Consider the following 8145-nt stretch of genomic DNA (forward strand, 5'->3'; position numbering starts at 1 on the left):
TTAATACCAAGACATAGGAAACTTGGTTACCACTGGCTTATGCAATTAAAAATTTGGTTTCCTTATCTAATGAATAGTCAGGAGGTAGGGAGGGACAGGCTTGGTTCAGCTTCAGAGGATCCAGGCCTTTCTAGATTTCTGCTCAGGTGTCTTCAGCATATTGCCTCATGATCACAAGATGGAGCCTGCCTTTCTAGGCAATATGTTCACATAACAAGCAAGTAGAAGCGAGCCAAGGTGTGGCTCCAGTAAGCTTATCTTGTGTCTATTGTATTATCGGAAAATAAAATCTTGCTTAAAACCCTCTTAACAGATTTCGCCCATATATCTCACTGATGAAGATTGCATCCCATGACCACCACTAACTGCAAGGGAGATTGGGATAATGGGTATCTGACAAAAGGAATGGATCATTATAACTGGTTTAAGGGAATAGAGATCTATAGAGCACACTGTCTCCCCTAGGCAGAAAGATTCAGGGATGAAAGGTCACGGAGGCAACGTCAGTGATAGAGCACTACGATCTGTTGTATACTGAGCATGTATATGACAAAAATCACTTCCCATAGATCAGATTCTGAGAAAATAAAGTCTTAGATGAAAATTCAGGTCTTGTTCTTAAACTCTCTCTTTAAAAAGATTTTGTTTATTTATTTCTTTTGCAGAGAGAGAGGGAGAGAGAGAGAGAGAGAAAGAATCTGAAGCAGACTCCATGTTGAATGCAGAGTCCAATGCAGGGCTCAGTCTCATGACCTCGAGATCATGACCTGAGCCAAAACCAAGAGTTTAACATTCAACCGACCAAGCCACCCGGGCATCCCTCTTAAACTCTTTCTGAATTAAACCAACACAAAGAGGGACACCTGGGTGGCTCAGTGGTTGAGCATCTGCCTTTGGCTCAGGTTGTAATCCTGGGATCCAGGATCAAGTCCTGCATCGGGCTCCCTGCATGGAGCCTGCTTCTCCCTCTGCCTTGTCTCTGCCTCTCTCTCTTGTCTCATGAATAAATAAATAAAACCTTGAAAAATAAATAAATAGATAGATAAATCAACACAAAGCCAGATTCTACAAAGGAAAAATAACTATGGACTTAGATTTCTAAAAAAAAAAAAAAGAGAGAGAGAGACTGCAGTATACAATATGAGGTAATTAATGGTCTTTAGAGAAAACCATGTTAAAAGCATTAAAAGCAAAATTTTAACTGAGTACATTTAAAGATCAAAATGGCTTTATTCAACAATTTATGGATTGGGCAGCACCCCATCCGGCAAATAGAAATCTGCTGAGCTGTAGAAAAGGAAGAGTTTTTAAGGGTAGGAAAGGGGGAAAGGAAATTAGCAAACAACACATTCATTCTTTTTTTTAATGGCTGAGTAACAGTCCATTGTATATACCTACACCACATCGTCTTTATCCAGTCATCTATTGATAGACATGTGGGTGGCTTCTATATCTTGGCAATTGTAAATAACGTTGCAGTGAACATAGGGATGCATGTGTGTTTCTGAATTAACGTTTTTATCTTCCTTGGGTAAATACCCAGTAGTGGAACTGCTGGATCATACACTATCTTGCCATTTGCAACAATTCTAGAGGGTATTATTCTAAGTGAAATAAGTCAGACAGAAGAAGACAAATAACATACGATTTCATTTATATGCAGACTCTAAAAAAAAAAAGAAACAAACAACAACAAAAAACCAGAAATAAATTCATAAACACAGAGAACTGTTGGCTGCCAGAAGGGAGGGAGGTGGGGGAATAAAAGGTGAAGGGGATTAAGAGGTACAAACCTCCAGTTATAAAAGAAATAAGTCATGGAGATGAAAAGTACAACTTAGGAAATATGGTCGATAATATTATAATAATGATGTATGGTGGATAGATGGTGACTACGTTCAGCACAGGGAGCAGGGAGTAATGTACAGAATTGGGAAATCACTGTACTGTACACCTGAAAGTCACATAATGTTGTATGTCAACTGTACTTCAATAATAAAAATTAAAAATAAATGAATGCATTGTTTCGGCCAAGGTCACCCCCACAAGGGGAACAGACAGGGTGTATCAGGTGGGCCGATTACCTCGCTGGTGCTAACGAGGTGACTCCGGGTTGACTGGTTAATGGTTATATTCCTGGAAGAGGTTGAAGCTGCAGTTAGGTTATCAGGCCTTGGTTTGCTGACATGGGACTTAGTATAAGTGACTCCACTTTGGACCTGATGTTTCCTTTTTAACGAGAATATCAGACTGTCACTAAATGTGGAAGTACAGCTTGTCATGACGTTTCTGGAATGCAGCTTTGATAACAGAATCTCTCCTGTTATGCTAAAAGCAAACAAGCAAAAAGGATAGACCTGATACCTTACCTGAAGGAAATACATGACAGTGTTTTCTGTACGACCCTAATATTTAATTAAAATGCACTTATCGTGTCTAGAAAGTTGGTGGTGTTCACATCATTGTTCATAAGAAAATTTTACTTGCAAGAGACAGTATTATTTCACGACGCCGAGAGTAAGCTCTGGAGCCAGGCAAACCTGGATTCGTGTTCTGACTTACTGCTTATTAGCCTTGGTCAAGATTCAGTGTCTTCCCTGCAAATGGGGGTAATAACAGCACTGACATCCTGGACCCATTAGAGTCTTAAAGAAACCAGCGCCTATTTAATACTCAGCATATCTCCAGGCACAGAAGTCAGCCCTCAGATATTACCCAGCTCAGTATTTTTCTTATTTTTGTTCTGAATAAAGTAAGAACATTTGGACCTAATATAATTGTCAATTCTAACAATTTTCTTACGAGATATTGTTTGTTGTTTGTTGTGATACAATCCAGGCAATGCTTATATCTTGTGACCTCTCCCTGTTGGCATTCTGCCAAAAAACTGTAATAAAAAATATTCTGTGGTGTGTTTTGAAGATTTTATGTATTTATTTGGCAGAGAGAGAGAGAGAGGGAACAAAAGCAGGGGGAGCAGCAGAGGGGGAGAGGGAGAAGCAGGCTCCCCACTGAGCAGGGAGCTGCTGCAGGGCTCCATCCCGGGACCCCAGGATCCTGACCTGAGCCTAAGGCAGTTGCTTAACCCACTGAGTCACGCAGGTGCCCCTCTCTGGTGTGTTTTCATAGCAATTCTCTGATTCATGACTTAAGAAGCCTTCGGTTGTGTATCAGACCACACCTAATGGAGTCACTGATATTTCTTAAGTGGCACTTGCCGATCTTCCTGGCCCACTGCGCCCCTGACTGCAGCATCTCTGGTTTGCTGCGAACCCTCTGTACTGTAGGCTCCAGACACAGTAGATTTGGGCTGTCTTGGAGAAGTGCTGAGTCATGGTGGCTGTTCTTTCTCAGACTCTCCAAGTCTCTTCCAAGAAATCTCTTGGCCTGCATGTCCTCATCATCTTTATTGTTGAACAGCTCATTTTTTGGACCCAAGTATAAAAATCAGACTATACTATTATCCAGCCCACATCATTGCATTTTTGCCTTCAAGAAAATGAGACCTTCTGTCAAATATTTTGTTAAATCCATGCATAGCATATTTGCCTCAACCAGCAGTCTGGCAAAGGCATTGAGGTTAATTAGGCTGAAGGCTTGTTTGTATTACTGTCTTTCCCCGGTTAGAGCCAATATGATAGAAACTATGTTTGTTTTGGTCATAATACTGGAGACAAAACAAGTAATTTTTGAATAACTTACAGACTGAGAAACTGAACTTAGTGATAACTAATTGTTATGTGCTCCCATGTCTGTCCTTTTATTATTGTTTTCCAGAAAAATGCCCATGATCTATGTGAAAGCCACCACTACTATGTGGAACCCAACTCTGACTTCTCTAGCCTGGCTCCTCCTTGCTAGTATTACACTTCAACAAAGATCTACGCACTGGCAACATGTCGGATTGCGGCCAGGCCTAAAGCAGGACATCATTCTTCTCCTAAGGCCACCTAAGCAAAGCTAAAAATAAGTACCAAAAAAGTTACCTTGAAACCAACTGGGGCTGGGCAGTCCAATTGTATAAGGTCATCTAAGAACAATGGGTTGTTTTAGCTTTTTTTGATTCCAGGCTCTAATATCTCTGATACGATTGAGAGAGTATCAAATAAAAGTTCTACTTGTTCCTCCAGGGAAAGCGTTTTCAAAATAAATTCTTTACCAAATATGAAGCAATGGGAGGGTAGATTCTGGGAATAAATGCCACTGGCCTGAATGTTGTTCTTTGGCTTATTCGGTCATCCAGATGTCCTCTTCACTCAAAAGATTTTGTCACAGAAGTGACTCTACATTAGTGACTGGACAACACCAGGGTAGCCATTCATTGCAACTGGCATTTCTATTCCTCTCAGAATATCAGGAAATGTGATTAAAAACAAAGAATAAAAATCCCAGATGTCTACTCTGAGTATGGAGAAGAGAGGGGACGTTGTGCTCCTGAGAGGCATCACGTGTGACCCAGAGCTGCTGCTGAAATGTCCAGGGGAGACTGCTTCCCAGAAACGACTAAAGTTATTGCCCAGGACAGAGGTCCTGGAAGCTTGGTGCAGGTGAAAGACTTCCTCAAAGTCAACAGTGATATATTATGCAGCTGAGAAAATGTATCATTCAGATCTCCTGCCATGGGAGACTGAAATCCCTGGCTGCTGCCTCTCTGTATCTACTTCTACACTCATGCCAAGGCCATGCTTACCCCTACATGTTCTCTGCCACCAGGGCAAGGGTACTAAGGGAAGGGGAATCTGTGAGATGCAGGACTTGTCCAAGGACAACTGTGTGTCAAGGATTCTCTACAGGCTGGTCTGAGACTCTTCTTACCCAGGCTTCCCTTGTTCTCTCTCCTTTTATAGGTATTCGACCTCTCCTGAAGTCTGAAAGCAATCCTTGCTTTTCCCATTGTCCCAACTCCAAGAAATCTTTTGTATAACTAATCCTACCTTGACTTCTGCTCTTTGGCAGACCCAAACTCATGTATGTAGCATTCCTTTGTCCAATCAACTGAGTATTGTTATGACCAAACACAAAAGACATCATAGAGATTGACTTTCTTGATCAGAGTGAAAAGAAAAACTAAATATATTTCTATTCCCTACGCAAGCCAAGAGTAAGCATTTTTTTTCTTCTCCCATTGGCCAATCATAAAATACTTGTGTCTCCTACAACTTTTGTATAAGATAAGGACATAATACTATATTACGAGCTGACAATACTTTTAGCCATTTGGGATATTGGAAAGGGGGGAAAAAAGGATCACCAGCATTGGGAGATGTGCTCAATAAATATCTAAAAAACAAAGCAAGCCAGTGTGTCCTTTATTTTGTCCTGGGCAATGTTTCCCACTAACCAGTGGAAGTTAGCTGGATGACAATAGGGACCAGAGGGTATCAGGTATTTTTGCCTTGCAGTTTCCCATAACTAAAATGTAGCTGCTTGTCATAAATGAGCAGTCATTCCTTGTTACTGGGTCTGTGACGATTTGTAGGACTATTCTTTTTTAAGATTTATTTCAGAGAAACAAATTGTGAGCATGAGGAGAAGCAGAGGGAGAGAGAGAGAAAGAGAAGCAGACTTTGTGTTGAGTGCAGAGCCTGACAAGGGGCTCTATCTCACGACCCTGAGGATCATGACCTGAGCTGAAATCAAGAGTCATATGTTTAACCAACTGAGACATCCAGGTGCCCTGACTGTTCTTTTAAAAAAAAAAAATCCTAAATTGTCTTTCAGCAGCAGAAGATAATATTGAAGTCTCTAAATAAAGGATGTGAAGGAGCTAGGCAACAAAAGCGAAAAAAAAAAAAGTGCTGAAATTTTGTATATATATTTACATTGTAAAAACCACATTTGAAAAATAAGTCCAAAATCAGTGCTTAAAAATAACTGTAATAGTTCATTTCTCTTTTTTAAAAATGAAACTGAGCATCTTATTTGGGGGCTGTTTTTTATTGGTATTATACGATTGCAAGTAAACATTCTGAATGACAGAAAAAGAGTTGCAATGATATTAAAATTTCTTTTCAGCTTTTGTGTATTAACTCATTAGTCATACCCTTCAGTGAAACACAATTTACAAGCTCATATCCATTTGTTTGTGAGCATATTATGAATATAAAAACACTTTAGCAATTTGGTAATTATGAGCCATTATTTGGCTTGTAGAGGACCAATTAAGTGAGAAAAATTTCTCCTCTCTCTGTCTCTGTGTCTCTGTGTCTCCCTCTGTCTCTGAAAGACAGTGAGAGGCTAAGCTTAGGGGAGCATAAAATAATTAAACTAATTATACTGTATTTGAATTGGTAGAAGATTTTAGACCCAATCTGGTCTAGAACTCTTAACCTAGAGGCTACAAACATCCCAGGAATCAATGAGTTGGCTTCATGGGAACAACTCTGGTTGGGTCCTGGTGATCCTGTTAGATGGTCCTGGAGATGGAGAACACTCCAACCACACTTCTCAGGGATGATGTGAACTCAGTGGCTCCTAGAACTCTCAAAGGCGGGGGTATGTGATGTAGGCAGACCACAGAAAGGAGCAATGGACAGTTGCTGATAAACTCAGCTATCTATGAACATTCCTATGTCCTCAAGGACTACATAGGTGAATTATACCAGGACGTAACAATCATATCATCCTGGAAGGTCACACCACTGGGAGTACATGTGTATAACAAACAATAAGAGGTCAGAGATGGAGAGAATTGTGGTCCTCTAAAAAAAAAAAGAAGAAAAAACAACCAATTTGGGAGGGTAGGCAAGGGTTTGATTTTTAAAATATGGCATTCAAGGAGTGGACAGAAAATCCAGTTCTAAGTGATCCAAAAGTGACTGAAAACACAGAAGTAAAGGTGAATGCTCACTATTACTATAGCCATGTTCCTTCCCCATGAGTTTTTCCTTCCTTTGGGGTTCTCCTGAACCCATGGCTACCAAGGCCCTTAGCCGCAGGAATGTACTGTATCCTCCTTTATTTGAAGTAGTGTGCTGAGCTGGCTTGTAACAGGTGAAGAGAGTCATTTGCTAGCCTTTCCCAACTTTGCCTTCAGTGACTTTACACTGGCTGCTTGAAGTTGGCCATAGTGGGAGTATTTACATCACAGAAACCAGCCAGTGGTATAGATGAGGAACCCCCCACCCACCATGAGTTGCTAAACATTTACCAGCATTTACCAATCACTGCCTAAGAATGAAATAGAGATATGTGGGGCCTTAAATAGGTTGATTATGGAAGACCTTAATATTAAAGTGGCATTTGGGGCAAGGAAGAGCATGCCTGATATAGAAAACAGCAAATGCAAAGTACTGATGCATGAATGTGCTTACTCGAAGGACAGAAGAAAAAAAAGAAAGAAAGAAAGAGAAAAAGGTTAAAGTAGCTACAGCAGAGTGAGTGAAGGAGAGAGTAGTAGGAGATTAAGTCAGTGATGGAAGTTTCGAGGAGAATCAAATCATGCAAAATCTTTAAGATGATTGTAAGGAATTTGACTTTGAGAAAAATGATGAGCCAACTGAGGGTATAAAGCAGTGAAGTGACATGAGTATGGCTTACATTTTTAGGGATTTATCCTTTTAAAAGGGATGCTTTATGAAAAAGAGACTGCAAGGGGGTCAAGGTGGCTGCAGAAAGACCAGTTAAGAGGCCATTGCAACAACCCAGATGAAATCTGATGATGACTAGGACTAGAGGGCTAGTGGTGGAGATGGAAGAGGTGGTCATACTCTGGATGGATGCCTTAGAGCTGTACTCAGCAAGCAGCTTTCAGCTCAGTAAGACTCCTTTCCTTTCCTTTCCTTTCCCTTTCCTTTCTTCCTTTCCTTTCCTTTCCTTTCTTCCATTCCTTTCCTTCCTTCCTTCCTTCCTTCCTTGAAGACCTTTCTAATAGGTTTTTTTATAATCCCCAATGAAGTACCAACTTTCTGTGCCTGGAGATAATCAGGAAGAAGCCTGATAGCCACCCATCATTGATACTGTAGAAGACTTTCCTCTGTTGGGAAGAAACATCTACTGGCCTCTAATATTCTACAACAGCATAGGAGCTTGGCTACACAGAAAATGTTTCTGTTTAAATGTCAAAACTGAGGGCACCTGGGTGGCTCAGTTGGTGAAGCATCTGCCTTCAGCACAGGTCATGATCTCAGGGTCCTAGGATTGAGC

This window comes from Canis lupus, chromosome 5, assembly GCF_048164855.1.
Source record: "Canis lupus baileyi chromosome 5, mCanLup2.hap1, whole genome shotgun sequence".
In the NCBI taxonomy this organism is placed as follows: domain Eukaryota; kingdom Metazoa; phylum Chordata; class Mammalia; order Carnivora; family Canidae; genus Canis; species Canis lupus.